The following is a 19,088-nucleotide window of genomic DNA, read 5'->3' on the forward strand; positions in this document are numbered from 1 at the left end:
TGGGATGAAATGATTAATAGACTCACCTGCTTTGTCACGGATGGCCTACATCTTTCACCCTTTGATTTTTGCATACGGGCTAAAAAATGTTGACTTTTTTAGGTGGAACTCACTTGACGGCCATCCCAACACAGTAAATGACAATCTGGATAATATCAAGGTGGCACTGCTGAATACGAGAAGACTGAACAACAAAATCTCTGAATATCGAGGCCTTTCTTTACCGCAAAGACATAAGCATTTGTATAATTACAGAAAACTAGTTGCATTGTAGTGATATGGGGTACAGTGCTGTTATGCAGTCCAGTCCAGACTCATAGTAAACGTGGGACAAAAGGGACATCCCCTGCAGCTTCAAGGTGCTAGAGTGTGTGCAGTTCCTGTATTCTTTTCTTCTGTACTGGCATTTCTGAATGCTGCTACAGAAATGCCATGTACTTCATGTGTGACAAATACATTTGAGCACTACATTCTTTTTCTTGGGGCAGATTTGATGGATAATGGATGGTACTTTTTTTTTTTTTTTTTTTTTTTTTTTGAGGGGCAGGGTGCCAGATCAGGGACTAGCACTCAGTGCTAGATGAGCTAACTATGTGATTTCAGGACTTTGTAAATACCTCTGCACTTGACCAAGTTGTTCTCTTACCCATCAGTGTTATTAATCTTCATAATATTGCCCTCATAAATATTCTTCCAATTGTACTACCCCACCTGATACCCGCCCCCAGTCAAAATTAACCATCATGTATTTTCTCTATGACTCTATGAGAACTTGTTTTATGGCCCCTAACAGCTCCCCTACATTCAGGGTTAATTCAAAACTGGTTATTTGCTATTTACTGATCTTACTGACAATTGCAAATGGTATTGCTCCCCAGCAAACCTTGTAACTGAGGTACTGCTTATAGCACTAAACCTTACTCCCTCTTTAATAGATGCATTAAGGCATCTGTACCAATCTGGAGGAAGCTCAATGGCAAACTTTGAACTAAACCCATGTGGTGGGGCTACCACATCGACAAACTATAATAAAGAAGATAAAGCTCCTGGCCAACACTAAACAATCTCCACTTCATCATTATAAAAGGAACTTATAACTGTTAAGTCTCTCAAATATACCATTAGGAAACGTAAGCTAACTATGAACTTAGGCTTGCAGTTAATTCAGAAGACTACCATAAGGCCTTCTTCAGCTATATTAGGAAAATTAGAAGTAACATACAATTCTGTAGCGAACTTCTGTCCAGTGGTACCTCCTTCTATGACTCCAAGGACATTAGTAACATTCTTGTGGATAAATCTTTTTTTCAGCTTCACTTCACCCATCCTCCTTTCTCTCTCCTTCAGTCACCTTTCTCATGAGATGAATTTGGATCAAGTCCTTTTGGCACTTTCCAAAATTAGAAATACTACTTCATTGTGTCCTGACAATATCCCCAGATGTCTGCTGAGAAGTGTAAAGCCCCATTTAGCAATACCCCTGAGTCTCTTCATGGGCTATGTCCCAGAGGCGTGGAGAAAGACAGTTGTGGTGCTCGTGTATAAAGACAGTCTCTCTCTCTCTCTCTACTGACCCTGGGAGTGACAGACCTGTTAGTCTCATTACCTATGGAATGTACTACAACTGAACGAATTAACAATGATATAGGTAACCTTATATCCCTGGATAAACACCAGTTTGGCTTGGTAAAAGGTAGATCATGCCTCCTCAGCCTGGTTGAGTACTCTGAAAGGATTACTAAGGCCATGGATAGGGGCATACATTCCACACTGCTTATCTGGACTCTGCCATTGCTGGGATTATTGACAAACTCCCAGCTCAACATTAACCCATACATTGTTCTCTGGATTGGTAACCATCTATCTGACAGAATCCATGCAGTGAGGGTTGGGGGTATTTGCTGTAGATAGAAGCAAATGTCACTAGTGGTGTCCAACAAGGCTCTTCTCCCTCCTCTTTGGCACATATTTCTGTGATGTGTAAGCTGATATTAAGGGCCTGTGGCTAACTAGGTTTGCTGATGATTGCATACTTGGGGGTATTATTAAATTCTATTTTGATACTCAAATTCTCCAGGAAGGGCTGGACCAAACACATGTCTGGTGTATTAATCATGGGCTTATCCTCAACACCAAGAAGTGCAGCACAGATTACTTTGGTAAGTCTCCCATCACTACTGCTTGTCATAGAGATAACATTCCACTTAAATTTGACATGGTCATCACAGACGGGTGCGTGTGTTAACAGTAGACTCTCCTTTGACCACTATGTCCTTGTGGTGGTTAGAAAATCCTTCTACCTTGTACAGCTTGTCCTTCATGGTATCTCCTCATGGTCCAAAATAGTCATAGTCCCATTTTATTCATCCCTTATTGGGCCCATTATTGAATGTAATGCACCCTTCAGCATGTACATTGTTAGCATGTAAGCCAGCTTGAGAGACCTATATGTTTCCTTACCAAAAGGATCCCATGTCTCAATACCCTTAGCTACTCTAATAGACTAAAAGCTCTGTCCCTCTTCTCATTGTCCTACATACTTCTGAGGAGTGATCTGTAGTTAGTTTTCTGTGCTATGAATGACACAACACTCTTTCACCTAAACAGAACAAGTGGTAAAGCAAGCACCTGTTTTAGAGACCAAAACCTACACTATCACATCAACAACACTAGATGGCATGACAGATCCCTAACATAACATATCTCCTGTTTCTGTTATAGGCTGCCTTTACCTTCCAAGCAGAGTACTTCTTTAGCAACCTTTAAAAGCAGTCTAGATGACTGGGTAGCTGATTGCAAACCTTCATAACTTATACTTAATGTGGGATACTGTTAGTCTCCCACCAGTACTGGGTGATGTTGATGAGGACAAGTATATCAAAAGAGATGCAGAACTCCATGGCTAAAGATTAAGCAACTTAATACCAGAGAAAACAGCTAATAACAAAGACATGGTAAGCGCTTTCATGATGCAAAGATCACTTCATCAGAAAACAGCCAATACAAATCACCCTACTGATATACAATCCTTTCCATGACATCGCATTCTCCTTACCACCCTCAGTTCAAAAAGGCAAAATGCAAAAGTTTAAAACATACCTAATTTCGGGTCTATATTAGACGCTTGACCGTCCAAAATGGCGAACACCTAATGAGTGACACAGATACACCGAAGGACGTAAAGCGCAAAGGCCCTAACAGTCGAAAACAGGAACACCGAACTAATTCCTGTGGCCAGCAGGGTGATTATGGGGAAGAGGAAATATATCCTTTTCCCCCACTGTAGTGCGATCTCGGAGTTGGTATATATAAGTAGGGGTGGTGTGGGGGGTGCAGGGGGGCTTGCCCCCTGCAAAAGTGGAGTTATGAAGTTTGTTTGTGTGTATTTTACTTACCTGTGTGGCGCTGTTGTTGTTTAAAGTGCATTCCGTATTGCAGTTTTCGACATTTAGGTCCTTCGCTCTTGTTGTAGTTCGGCGTATATGTGTCGCTTATTAGGTGTTTTGGACATTCGGTTTTCTAATATAGACCCCTAATTTCTAGTATGCATAGCATCCTACAATGTAAAACATTGTAAAAACATTATAAAAAACATTATAGAACTTAAATAAGTGCATATACACTCAGTAACACTACCAAAAACATCAATGTGGGAGTGGCCGGCCCACACTGACATTGTTCTTACCCTACTTGGGTTCTCTATTGAGTGTACATTTTAAGCTGATTGCACAACTAGAAATTTAGTTTCTCTCTCTTACTGCAAAAAGTTATGTTTTTTATATAGGGAAGACTAATCGCTCCTTCATGGAGCGTATACTTGAACACATAAGGGACATCAGGAATGAAAAACAGGATAATGCATTAGCTAGTCATATAAAAGCCGAGGGTAGTCAGCATAGGTTTAAATTTGTAGTTCTTGAAATTGTAGAGACCAGTATTAGGGGTGGGGATATTAAAAATAGAACTGAAGTTAGAGAACAAGCCTAGATCCTATATCTACGAGTGGATAAGCTTCCGTGCTTAAATGAAATTGTCTCTTTAAGACCGGCTTTGATAGGCCGGCCACTCCCACATTGACATTTTTTGTAGTGTTACTGAGTATATATGCACTTATTTAAGTTCTATAATTTTTTTGCAATGTTTTCACAATGTTTTACATTGTAGGATGCTATCTATGCTTACTAGATATAAGTTATGTTTTAAACTTTTGCATTTTGCCTTTTTGAACTGAGGGAGCTAAGGAGGATATGATGTCATGAAAAGGATTGTATATCAACAAGGTGATTTGTATTAATTGTTGTCTGATGAAGTGATCTTTGCTTCATGAAAGCGCTTACTGTGTCTTTGTTATTAACTGTTTTCTCTGGTATTAAATTGCTTAACCTTTAGCCGTGGTGGTCGTGCATCTCTTTTGAAATACTTATGTTAATTTTTGAGTGCCTGGCCTTTATCTGCGAGCCTTCTTCTGTTGTGAATAAGATGTTGATGAGCATTTGGATGGTCTCCTTTGGCTGTCAGCTTAGGTAGAACCCATAAACCTATGAACCTAATGCTTGTACAACTACTGCAGGGATGCATGATCAGTTACCAAAGTGAATCTATGCCCAGGTAAACACCAGTATAAAAAAATTATTGCACTTTTAATAGCAAAACATTCACTCTCTATGGCAGGGCACCTTCTCTAAGCATTACTTAACTTTTTACTTAGTTAACAGTTTAAGTCTTACTTAACTTTTTACTTAGTTAACAGATTAAGTGTTCTTGTCTTCCTTCTCCCTGAGATAACACAGTTGCCAACCCTAGTTTGCATGCATTAGGCTACATGATAAATTATTTAGAAAAGTGAGGGGAACCATGACACACAGAACATAAGATAGCCTTTATCTGATTAAAAATCTCATCTGCTGTGGTCCACCTTATCTATATAGGTTCCTTACCTTTTGTGACATCTGTCAGAGGGCAGGGCTATGGCAGTGAAGTTGGGTTCAAATTTCCAGTATTAGCCTGCTAGTCCTAAGAATACTTTCTTGTCACTTGTTACTGGGTACAGTCCAATTTTTGACAGCTTCTGTTAGTATCTGTTTGGGGTCTAATTATGCCACTCCCAGTTGGAAACCCCACATATCTGGCTTCTGTTATACAAAGCTTACTTTCAGCAGTATTTACTGTAGGTTCTGCCTGCCTTAAAGAATCCAGTACACTATCAGTAAATGCGACTCCCAATTTTCTTATTAAATTACTTTGTCATCAAGTCACACAGCTTAGTGTCTACTATAAGGTATCCACAAGCCTTTGAAAACTGTCAGGTACTACATGAAGTCCAAATGGGGAGGCAGATTAGGGAAAAAGACCACCACTGGTGGAGAATGATGCTTTGTCTTTAGCTTCAGAGGTGAAAGAAATCTGACAGGACCCCTTGCTTAGATATAGGATGGACAAAACCATGCTTTGCTTAGCTTATCTATGAGCTCATTCACTCCAGGCATTGAGTAAGTGTCAAATTTGGATTTGGTATTTAATTTTTGCAAACCATTGCAAAAATCTTACAGAGACGTCCATCACAGGGACCAACATAAATTGACTATTCCATTCACCTTGAGAGTCCTCAGTAACTCACATTTTAAGCATTTTTCATGTCTCCACTTATTGCTTTTGTTTGGAACTCTGATTTTGAAAACATTTTTGGTTTGCCTTCTTTCTTGCCATAGTTTCACTATGATGCTGTTTTAAATCTGTTCTATCAGGTATCTCAGAAAAAAAAAATCTTTTTCTCAATCCAAAAAAGACTCTTTAGCTTCTTGCTTCTGAGTCAGAAGTCTCTAGTCTCTAGTTGAGCAGCAGTAACTACATTCCCTGATATCATGCTGCTGGGGTCTGCTCCCAGGCTGACTGCAGATGATTCAGCTTTACTCCATGGGCTTTAACACATTTTTGTGATTCACCTACTCTGACTTTCTCTTTCCAGTTTGTCCTATATATAGTCTGACATTTTTATTATACACCCTCTTTGTCCCCTTTGTCCTTGAGTCTGGCATTTTATTACAAATCCTCTTTTGAATCTCGTGACCTTTGCAAGTTCCTTAACTATTGTCATAACAATTTTAACATACCTTGCAAGTGTGCAAAGTATGCTGTCAATACACTGAAATTCTTTTTTTCCTCCTCCCAAGTTTCCTTTTCTTTCTACGACAAGCCTAAGGAATGTCTACCATATAGTAATTTAAATTAAGTAAATACTGCTGAAGCTTGAGGCCCCTCTCTTACAGCAAAAAGGAGGTAGGGAAGTACATGATCCCTTTTGTTACCATCTTGTTTAACTGCCTTCTTTAGCATATACATCAGAGTTTTAGTAATGTCCTCCATGAACCTATCAGTTTGAGGGCTGGACTCTGAAGTTAACTGTTTCACTTTAAATCATTGGCAAAGATTGGTGCATTACCCTGGACATAAAGAGGCTTCCATACTCTAGAAAAATAACACTATTTTTTGGTTACTGACTTAGCATTAGCTTTTTGCAGGGGATGCTGCTTCAGGAAACTTGGTGGACTAGTGAATAATCATTATAATGTATTCTTAACCACTGTTAAAATGTACCTATGGATCCGCAAGATCCATGGCAATTTGTCCAAAAGGGACTTCAGTAACAGACATAGGTATGATTGAACTTAGGAATATAGAAATGTGGTACCATCTTTTAACATTCTGGGTAGTGCATCTGTACAGAGATTCTCGTGGTCTTTCATTATACCAGGACAATGAAATGTAGCCAAAATTCTAGCTTTGGTTTTGTCCACCCCTAAGTATCATCCAAAAATATGGTTATGTGCCAGTTTGATTACAAGTGCTGTAAAAGGTTTAGGAACTAACAGCTGCTGTGGCATTGCCCCTTTTATTCATCTTGTATAGCAGGTCATCCTTCAACCTAAAGAATGGATATGGGATAGGGCCAATATGCTCTTCTTTTTCTTCTGTTATTATGGCTATATTTTCTTTGACCCTGCATAATGTATCAAATTCCATGTTATTTCTTTAAATTTTCATTGATTACCTACAAATTTGCCAAATCTAGAACACTTTCATCAGTACACTGACATGAAGAAGAGGGTATAGCTTCTTTGCCTATAAGTACAGGTTGGTGTAGGGCACTTGGTCAAATGAGGAACTACAGTGACACCCAGAAGATCAATGTAATAAAGTCAAAACAACAAGCGTTGATGTGTTCCATGCATGTTTTGGGGATTACTGCAGAGTGGAATAAACCAAATGCAAGTATTTTCTGCAGGACAGATGTGCTTCCCCACCCTCTGCTAATTATATATATTAAGATCACACCATCCCGAGGAAATGGAATATTCCTCTACCTGGGGATTGCCGATCTTGTACACCTGCAAAACCAAACAGATGCTGATTTAACTTGTCATTTGATCCAGTGCCTGCAACCTGTACAGGTATAGATATAAGCAGAAGTATAGATGTTGCCTCTCCTGTTCCCTGTTCTACAAAATGGAACTCATACTGCTGGTTTCTTTTGGATTTGGTTTTGGCACTACTTTTACTTTTAATTTTACTTTATAATGTCTGCCTGTTTAGGTTATCTGCTGCTGAGATTCATGTTTCTGACTAGTCCGCTGTTTTGGGATTACAGAGAGAAACCCAGGACTTTGTTCAAGCTTCCTTTATTCTCTTAATGGGTTTATCACCATGGGTCAGTCCCTTCTTGAATCCACATAGACATCTTTCATTACTTTAGAGACTGGAATCTTCTGACATGGCTGTATATCATACAGTATAGTTTCTTATTTTTCAGTTTCTGCTCTGACTTCCTTCACTGACTTAACTGGTTTTTCTAGTAAGACTCAGTAAAAAGTTTCTGATGAAACACAGGTTTTTCTGTTCCTGCTATTTAAAGCCCGATTCTCATGCCTTTTGAAGTTTTTATACCTATTGCTATCAGGACTGTGCATTCTTTACAGTGTGTCAAGCTGCTGCTGCCCCCTACCATTTTCAGTAGGGGTTTATTCAGGATTTTACAGTCTGGCCATAGAATAGGTTCTTAGGTACTTACTAGGCTGTTGATCTGTAAGATTCTTAAGAAACCTATTCTTACATTTCCACAGCAGTTTTTAGCCCTTATATTTTGCATATGAATAACCCACAGACAGGCCAAACAAGAATACGTTCAATATTTACATATTTCCCCTATACATGAGGGATAAGGGTGGTGAGCCAGGGATAAGTTTGTGTTTACCCATCCAGTTGTCGAAATTATGTTTAACTAGAGTAAGACATGTATTTTGCTTTATGTTGAATGGAAGACTGTTCCATAGAAGTGGCATTCTCTGTGATACATACCTATCCCTCCAACATATTATATTCATTTTGCAAAAGAAAGCCAGATTCATTGAGTGTATGTTTATGATGCCATTTAACTTGCAAATGTGTAATATGTCTAACAAAATACGGTCTGTTGAAGCTCTATACACGACAGTGGTCACCTTTCAATAGCCTGTATGATACTGAGAAGAGGGACAAAACCTTGAGATGGTGTGCATACACAGTTTTTAAGATTTAGGCCCTTAATATTTTTTCATGTGGTCATTCCAGTTGTGACAATTGTTTGTACAGGTACATACCAAAAGGGGCATTATACTCAATGATCAGCTGAATAATTGCCAAGTACAGTGGAATGATCACAAACTTGGATTAGGATGCAATACCTTTAGATATACATTGTCAGATGAAAAGGACTTCCTTACAACAGTGGATAGGTGGTGATCAAACGACAGTTCAGAAGGTTCTCAGATCCCTAACTACGGAATCAGTTTTCATGGGTATGTTGTCAATATGATAGTTACAAGGGGAGTCATGCTTGTTGAAGGATAAAATTATACAGTCTTTGTCATTTAATTTTAGTCCATGTTTTTGACAACAGCTATTTATTCAAGACAAGCTGTGTTGGAGAATCTTGCTGTCCCCTAGGGATTTTATGATGGCACCAAGTTTATAGCCATCTGCAAACTTGGTTATCCATAAACACTTAACATTAGCTTTAACCTCTGAGAAGTAAACGCCAAAGAGGGGTGGCTCAAGGACTGAACCCTGGTGACACACTGCTAATGATAGGTCTTTTAGAGGAGGCAGAGCCATCCTCTCTAACTTCCTGGGTTCAGTTTGATATCCAATGAGGTACACAGGAATTAACATTTAGCTGGGATAGTTTATCTACAATACATGTGTGTGTGGGAGATGGTGTTAGACACCTTTGCAAAGTCTAGCTATGTAATGTGTGCTGTTTTGCCCTTGTCCATTACTTCAGTAACTTTTTTGAAGAAGTTGAGGAGGTTAATTAGGCAGGGCCTACCCTTGATGAATCTGAACTAGTGTGGGTTGAGAGTCTTTAATTTATACTTACCCTTATTTATTAATTTCATAGTGATCCTTTCCATAGCCTTACAGATGAAACTGGTCAGGCATATGGGTCTGTAATTACCCAGGTCAGTTGGAGCCCTACCTTTGTGCAATGGATTATTGCTGTCCTCCATTCATCCAGCACAAAACCTATTTTAATGCTAATATTGAATAGCTGCTGTTGGGAATTCGACAAGTTTCAGGCTGACCAGCAGGTGGCCTGGAATAATACCTAGCCCCATAGACACGGTGTTCTTGGTCTTAGATTGCACCTTTAGAACTTATTCTTGGGAGATTTTGGGATGTAGGTCTGGTTGTTTGATCTGAGAATATTGAAGGGAAGAATGTGGTGATGATTGAACTTAATTTGTCGGCTAGTAGATTGGTTGTGTCCTCTGGGTCAGAGTATGTATTATCATTTACCATTAGGTCTATATAGTGATGAGCATTGTTTCTGAGATTTTGTGACATAATTAAAGAAGACTTTGTAGTTATCCTTCACCCGGGTGGTTATTTTTACTTCATGTCTGGATTTAGATTATTTTGATTAAGGTCCATAGTTCCTTGTTTTGTTTAGAAGACCGTTATTGGCATCTTGACAACTGGATCTATTTTTGCATGCAATGATTTTTTTTTCTTTTATTATGGCCTGTTTGTATTTATGTTCTAACACAGGATTTTGAATTTGAATTTGGAGTTGTATTTATTTCTAAGGGGAACAGATGAATCTATGTAGCTATTTACAAGTACATCGAACTTAGCAGAAAAGAATTTTAAATAAGCAGTGGGGTTTAACCAGGTCATCACTCAATTTTAGTAAATAAGCATTCACATAATTTCTGAATATTGAGATATTGGAACATGCTGAAGAAACACAAACGGCGCCACAAACTGTAGAAAAGACAAACCAAAGCAGGAACAAGCAGCACCTCAAAGTCTTCAGCTCTTCAGCTCTTTACTAAAAATAACTTGAGTAAAAAACTGGTAGCAAATCACAACTAAAGTTAAGCGTTTTTTCGTCTAGTTTAGTAACTAGACTTCTTCAGACAACAAACAACAACTCAAATTCACTTAAATACACTCCCCCCTTCTTTCTGCTATTAACTTAATTACTTAATATGTACCAATTAGACATAATAAATTACCTTAAACTTTGCAGCATAAATTAAGTTAAACAATCAGTGCTACTAGTTGGTACAGCATACAAACATAGTATGATAACATAAAATAGAATGAATTAAAATAAAATAAAATAAAGTAAGCTACTGTACTTAAAAAGATAAACAAAATAAATCTTATCAGCCTTTACATTCCAAAATGTTAGTTAATTACAAAACTAAAATGCAATAATTATTAACCCTAGGGGTTTATAATTAGTCAATTTCCTACATAGGAAATCTACAAGACCTGGCAAATTGTTTTGAACTTATAATAAATAAAAAAAACATTAAATAAAGGATATTAAGAAAAAAGTAAGATAGACATAAAAATAAAACTAAAAATAACCTACCTACATCCTTTCTTAATAATGCTGTTGTATTTTACATAAAACATTACATTTTAAACTATCTGTTCAAGCTCTTAAGTCTCAAGAGGCACTGGATGGAACAACAGTCATTGATGCCTGGATAGTGGTGTTTCTCTTTTTAAGTACAATAGCTTACTTTATTTTATTTTATTTCATTATATTTTATGTTATTGTGCTATGTTTGTATGCTGTACCAACTAGTAGCACTGATTGATTAACTTAATTTATGCTGCAAAGTTTAAGGTAATTTATTATGTCTAATTGGTACATATTAAGTAATTAAGTTAATAGGAGAAAGAAGGGGGAAGTGTATTTAAGTGAATTTGAGTTGTTGTTTGTTGTCTGAAGAAGCCTAGTTACTAAACTAGACGAAAAGCGCTTAACTTTACTTTTGATTTGCTACCAGTTTTTTACTCAAGTTATTTTTAATAAAGAGCTGAAGAGCTGAAGACTTTGAGGTGCTGCTTGTTCCTGCTTTGGTTTGTCTTTTCTACATATTGGAACATGCTTCAGACTTCAGTTTTACGATGAATGTGATTGACTTCCGGTATGATTTGACCAGGGAGGAAGTTACAATTGATGGGGAGCAACACTACGCTATACTGGTGAGGATCAAGTCCAGGATTTTATCACCCTTGGTTCAGTAACAGACTAACTGGTCCTGGGAGTTTGTATTGATTGAGTCTAGAAATCTCTGGGCTTACATGTTTGAGGATATATGAGTCCCAGTTTATAGAGAAGTACTTGAAGTCTCCTAGGAGAATGCTATTTGTCTTAATAAATTGGGACTTCATACTAGTTAGACAGGAAATATGGTCCAAGGGGGACATAGAGGAGGTCCTATAGTTACCTATGATATGATAAGTAGCTTTGTTAATAGTAAATTGGATATGGAGAAATTTCAGATCATTTTCTTGTCTACTGAGTCTGGAGATTTGTTTTAGAATATGAAGACACCGCCACCTTTAGTGCATTCTTCTAATCTGGTGGTTTTGAACATGTGATAGGCACTGAAATCTTTCACTGATTGAGTATTTTCAATGCTCTTGAACCAGGTCTTTGTGAAGATACATATACTGATGTTTTCATGGGTAAGCAATGCATGCAGGGAGTGGAGTTTTTTGTTAAATCTGCTAGTGGTGAGCAGCAATACCTTAATGTTATCTAGATTCTTTTTAGTTATGTTAGAAGCTTTAGAAGATCGAAATTGCTTAAAAAAGGCACTGTAGGGGTTGACAGGGATTTAACTAATATACAAAAACTTTGATTGGGGTTAGGTGCAAGCTATCCTTGGCAAAGCAATTGGGCCTGTCTACTATCTCTTCCCAGGCTGAGATATATTGTAACCCATTTTGAATGACACCCAAAGCTAAGCCAATTGTTGAAATCAATAATATTTTGTTCATATTGTGGCATCATTCTTGGTGAAGGTAGAATGCTGCACAAGTCTAACTTCATACCAACCTAAGGCACATATTTTGAAAGCTACATCATATTGCCCTTCATATAGTTCAGGACGGTACATCTCAAGTCATTTATACCCTTGTGCACTATGACTCTTATATGAGTACTTGTGGTAAAAGGACACAAATGCTTGCATAATGTGGCTAATCCTGGTATCTGACAGACAACTGACCATGACCCTGTCTATGCACAGCCTGATGAGTGGTGCATCATTGTGTTTCACTATGGACTCACCTATGACTAAGGTATTTGATTTTCTGAAGGTTTGCCTTATGGGCTTTTGAAGTGAGTCAGTTTGACTCTTAGATGTGTGTTTCATGGTGGCTACTGCCTGTAATGTTTGTCTGGTTTGTGAGGTTGCTGAGGCTACTTATTTTTTAGGTAGCACTTAGGATGCCTTGGTAGGTAGGTTACGTTTAATAGCCTGAACATATGTAGATCTATGGGGTTTTTTTGTTTGTGCTTTTTTGTGTTGGGTTGTGTGGTACTGACGACCTGCTTGCAATTTGTTGTGACTTTGTGAGAGAGCTTTGCCTTTAATAACATTGCATAACTACACCTCTGACACAATGTGTCTGTTGGTTTAAATAGTAGGTGATTGTCAGTAAACATGAGACAGTTGCTACATTGCCTCAGGATGACAATTTCAACCAGACTGGCTAGAGAGATGGTTGGAAACTGCAAATCCATCATTAGAATATCTGTGCCCCCATCATTTCCGCTTGAACTGAAGGATGTCTCAGTGAACTATGAAATCATGTTTTAAATCTGGTACCAAAGCTACAGGATCTAATATTTTACACCCCAGATTTTGAATTTTATCCATGGACACATAATACTTATACCTTCCACTTGTCATATTTTTTTTTATTTATAGATGCATGGCTACTTGATAAGTGTGTTCATACTCCCAGAATCTAGTGTCCCTTTGAAGTCCTTCCTATCCAATAATACTGTTCGTCTGGCTAATTTGACAATTGCAAATATACCCTTTCCCTGCTGTTGTGCAGTCTCAAGAGTTGGTATATATAAGTTGCAGTGGGTGTGGGGAGAGCAGGAGGGCTTGCACCCCCACATTAAATGCACTTTATTTATATTTTTACTTTCAGTCTTTTTATACTGATGTTTTTGTAAACAGGATTCTATTCTTTTGATGTTTGCTGACGCAAGCACACATACACACACACACACACACACACACACACACACACACACACACACACACACACATATGTGTACATATATATATATATATATATATATATATATATATATATATATATATATATATATATATATATATATATACACACATATGTAGCTTTGTAGGGTGGTGCAAACATTTTCCATCCTTAAGGTGTAAAATGTGTCCCACCTTTAAGAAAAAACATTAAACCACAGGGAAAAGGGAAAACTTGTACTTCATGAGTATCAAAGTTACTAGCTGAGCCATCTTAAAAACCAAGAACCCCCCCCACACACAAACTGTAGCTAATATTAGTTAAGTTATAACTTGTTTCAAAATCATTCTTATTTCTTGTGTGTTAGGTTTGTTCCACTATCAAGCTTTACTGGGATACTTGTGCAAATAGCTACAGCTAGTTGTTGTGCCCTCGGTCATCAGAAACTGACCTGCTTGTCTAGCAGACAGGACAAATGTAAGAAAAGAGCAGATTTTCACCTCTGCCTAAGATGGAAAACGGTGGGCAGAGGTCAACCACCAGATACGATCATCAGCATGCATCAGTCTAAGAAAGATCATGGAATAGTGTTAGAAAGCCCTAAAGTTTCAAAAATGTGACTAACCATATAGAGAGGGGAAGAACATGCACCATTTAAAGATATGTCAGCATTCACCTAGGGCAGAGCAGCCTGCAAGAGCAGAACTAGTAGACGGAAGTTACATAGTTAAAAAATTCAGCTTTTAAGTTTTAAAAAACAGGGAGTAGAAATGTCACTGTGTCCTGAAAGTGTAACAGACAAGGTGGAAGAAATGATTAGTAGAAATGAAGGGAAGGAATCACTTACTGAAAGGATACAGTCCAGAGGAAGGAAGTTTTAAAAAAAAAAGACAAAATGCACAACCTGAGCAGTGTTCTAAACCTTCTGCCAAGCTAATACAGGAAGCATCAGAAATGGAGAATTCTATGCAGGTGTTGTGTTGAGACAGAGAAACTTTGCAACAAGAAAGACTACATTAGTATAATACACAAGGAAGAAGCAGAACATGATCACATTTTTAAAGCCATTTTATCTGTGTAAAACAAAACTGTCAAATAATGGAAAGCTCTAGGTAACAGGTGTCTGTACATAAGGAAAAATGTGAAACTGAAGATAAATAGCTATGTCAAAAATCTCAATGTCAACACTCAGATCTGCTCTGAGTTACAGCACAATGGCACTAAATATACAGAACCAACTGATATTGCCAACATCCTGGCAAATAGGTTCACTGCTAACTTTACCCCCCTCACCCCATAGAGGGCCCATCTCTATACCGGAAGAATGCAAAGTTCCTGTAATCACGGCTGCACAGGTAAAAAACACACTCTCCAAAGCCAAGAACACAGCATCCATGGGACCTGACAATATCCCAGGCTGCGTTCTACATGAACTACAGAATGAACTGGCACCCTACCTAAGTACCATGTTCAATCATAGCCTCACCTCAGGCTTTGTGCCCACTGAATGGCACACCACGATGGTTATCCCACTCCACAAAGGGGGAGCCATGACGGACCCCGGGAACTACTGCCCCATTAGCCTGATGAGCCTGGTCTGCAAGGCCATTGAATGTATCATCATGGAACTCATAAATAAAGACATTGGTAATCTCCAAACTCTGGACCCTACCCAGTTCTGATTTGTAAAAGGCAGAGAATGTCTCTTAAACCTGATTGACTTCTTTGAAGCAGTCACCAAAGCCATAGATGAGGGTAAAGTGGTTCACACAGCTTATCTAGATCTTGCCAAGGCTTTTGACACCATCCCCCACTCTGAAATTATAGATAAGCTCACTAAACTAGGTATAAATCCCTATGTCACAAGATGGGTTGCCAACTGGCTCACGGACAGAACCCACACTGTGAAAGTAGCGGACTCCAAATCCAACTTCAGACCAGTGACAAGTGGGGTACCACAGGGTTCAGTCCTGGGTCCCCTCCTGTTTGGTATCTACTTCTCTGAAGTACAGGCTAACAAAGTTTGCAGTTGACTGCAAACTAGGAGCCATAATCAAAACTCCTAACGATGTGGACATAATGCAAAAGGGCCTCACTGAGACAGATACCTGGTGTCAAAGCCATGGCCTGAAGCTCAATGCCAAAAAGTGTATTGTCATCTGCTTTGGTAAAAACTCTGTACCCATGAATTACCACATAGCTGGTAGTCTACTTAACACCAAACATGTGATGAGACCTTGGGACACAGGTGGACAGTAGTCTCTCCTTTGATAATCACATCACCACAGTGGTCAGGAAATACTTCTATGTGGCTCACCTCATCTCAAAAGGTTTCTCATCCAGAAAAAAAGAGGTCATTGTTCCCCTCTACTCATCACTCATTAGACCCATTATAGAGTACAACGCCTCTTTTGGTATGTACCTCACAAGACATCTACAACAAGTGGAAAGGCCACAGAAATACCTCACAAAGAGGATTACTGGCCTCAAACAGATGCCCTACGCAGAACGTCTCAAAAAACTACAGCTTTACTCCGTCGCATATCGCCTACTCAGAGGTGATCCCTGCCTAACATACAAAGCTATGTCAAACCCAGAGCTGTTGGACATGCTCCACTTAAAGAAATCCCAATCCCTCCAAGCTACATGCTGTAGGGACCTAAACCTTGTCACCACAATAAACAGAACATGCTGGAGGGATAGATTCCTGTCCCAGAGACTTCCCATACTCTGGAACAGACTACCTATCTATGTCAAACAGAGCTCCTCATTAACACTCTTCAAGAAAAATTCTTGATGATTGGATGGGAAATAGGAAATTCACCCCAGGGATCACTTCTGTGGCTCTGCTTGACAGGGGCACAGGAAAATAATTTTCTTGGGTGGCAAAAGCCAGGGTACATTTTTGGCTAGGCTTATATAGGCCCTAGGGCCAATAGCATAGTACCTACCTATGAACCTATGAAATTCCCCACAGAAGGAGAAGAAAAATTAATTGAGAGGGTGGTGTTCACTCTGAGATACAGAGAGGGCAACATAAAAAAATCAAAACAAAAGGGAAAGGGTTGTGTATACTGAGAGAAAAGACAACATTGTGCAGAGCTGTAATGATGTTCCTGTTCTGTGAAAATACAACAGACACCAGACAGAAAGAAGACGGCTGTATGAATTGAATTCAGAAAGGCAACTAATGAAATCAAACAAATAAGGTATAGCTAGTTACTTACACTAAGGAATAATATGACTTGCCTTTCTTAGGAGAAGATTTAGACACTGAGACTCCAGTGCCTGTGTTGTTAGGAGAGGTGACAGTACCTTCTGCTTCATAATAGACTAATACTGAGGGAACTCCAGACCTGACTGACCTCTAGGTAAACCAGATAAGCTTTAAGATGACACAACATGAAGATGACAATTTGAGAATAGCAAGGGAAGATACCGTTAGAGCTGTAAAGGAAGAAGCTGAAAAATGTTCCCTCTTTTTGCCAATACCTTGAGTTATAAAATGATTTATTGTATACTGTAAGTAAGGATCAAAATAAAGTAATATGACAACTATTAGTCTGCAAACCTTTGAAAACCTTTGAAAAAAATGTGGTTCCAATGTCTAACACAGAGGTGCCATTTGAACATATTGCTATGGACATTACTGGAACATTTGTAAAATCTAGCAATGTTTTCCAGTTCTTCTGAGTAATTTGGATTATGGAATTAAGTATCCTGAGGCTATTCCCCTGAATAAAAAGATAATTCTACATCTACAGTTAGTGGGTTAGTCCTATTATTTTCCAGACTAGGGACTCCTAGGCAAATACTTGCTGACCAGGGAACTCCATTTATGTCAGGACAAATGTGCCAGTGTTTTAAGGCCCAGTAATTAAAAGATTCAGTGTACCATCCTCAGGCAGATAGGTTAGCTGTGTATTTTAACAAAACATTAAAATACAGGATGAAAAAACTGATTCAGGAAGATGCTAAAAGCTGGGATCAGTTAATTTAATTTCTCATGTTTGCTATTAGAGAAGTTCCACAGTTCTCAACAAGGGTCAGTGTAGATGCCCTCAAGGACTGTAAGATATTGCAGTAAAAACTGGAAAGAAGAGAAAATCTGATTTAAAAGTGTAATAGAACACTATACTGACTTACAAGATAGGCTTAAAGAGCTGATGCCCATCACATGGGAATTCATGAAAAGAGCCCAGATTGTACAATAAAGGGCATATACTAGAAAAGCAAAGACCAAGAAATTCAAAACTGGAAAACGAATATTAGTTTTTGACTCTTCTACAGAAAATTAGTTTTTGGCAAAATAGCAGGGTCCATTTGAAAGAGAGGAAAGATTAAATGATTTTAACTACAAGGTTAGAGAGACTTGTAAGAGAAGGCCAGAATACATATACCTCTCTAGTTATCATAATGGCATAGACTGATGGAGCTGGTGTAGAAAGAAAACTAGTCAGCATACTTTCTAAGCCATGGAAACATGCGATAAGGGAGTTTCCGTTAAGAAAAATAAGTTTTTTGAACTACCTGGCACAGCAAACCTGATTCAGTGCTGTATATAGGAGAAAAGGTGAAGTTAAAAGCTTACAGAATACAAGAGTCACAGAAAAGGCTGCAAGAGGAAGTACAAAAATGCTTAGGATGGGGGTAGTACAGGAGTCAAAAGGTGAGGTAGAACAGCTCTACAATTTTAGTCTCAAAGTCTGATGGAATAAATAGGTTTTGTAAATGATTTTAGGAAGCTGAACAGTACTTCAAAATTCGGCAGCTGACAGCTACCCAATGTCTGTTATAGATGAACTAACAGAGATGTTGGGGAAGTTAGTATTATTGATTGACCGCATTATATCTGAAAAAGGAATGTCGGCAAAACCCTCTAACAGCTTTTCAACCTCAGAGGTTTTATTCTACTATACTGTCTTTCCTTTGGGGGCACGGTATGCCTCGGTGACATTTCAAAGCTTAATAGACAGACTGTTAGAGCCGCATGACACATATGCTGCTGCTTACCTGGATGATGATGTCATAATACTCTCTGATGCTTGGGAGTCCCATCCAGCTAAGGTACAATCTGTGTTAGACTCTTTGTGCATGCCAGGGTGACAGTCAGTGCTTCCAAGAGCAAGCTAGACATGCCTGAGATAAAATGTTTAGCATATGTAATAGGAAGAAGAATTGTTAGGCCGCAGAAAGAAAAAGCAGTGAGAAACTGGTCTATTTCAGGTGCTAAGAAGCAAATGAGGATGTATTTGGGGTTAGCTGGGTACTATTAGAAATTTTGATCTCAGTAAATTTGTACCTCAGTTTGTATCTATAGTCTACCTCTGACAGATATGAGAAAGTGGAAGATGTCAGAACTCTAGCTTGGGTGGAGCAAAGGGGGGACAGCTGCCATGGGCACAAGTTGTTGTGGGGGGGGCTGTGATTTGTAATGTGAAAATGAAGTGCTGGTATTGCTGCCATAAATTCACTGAAAGAAACAGTTCAGGTTAGTTCAATGAATG

This window comes from Protopterus annectens, chromosome 11.part0 (genome assembly GCF_019279795.1).
Source record: "Protopterus annectens isolate FY-2018-M chromosome 11.part0, PAN1.0, whole genome shotgun sequence".
NCBI classification, from domain to species: Eukaryota; Metazoa; Chordata; order Ceratodontiformes; family Protopteridae; genus Protopterus; species Protopterus annectens.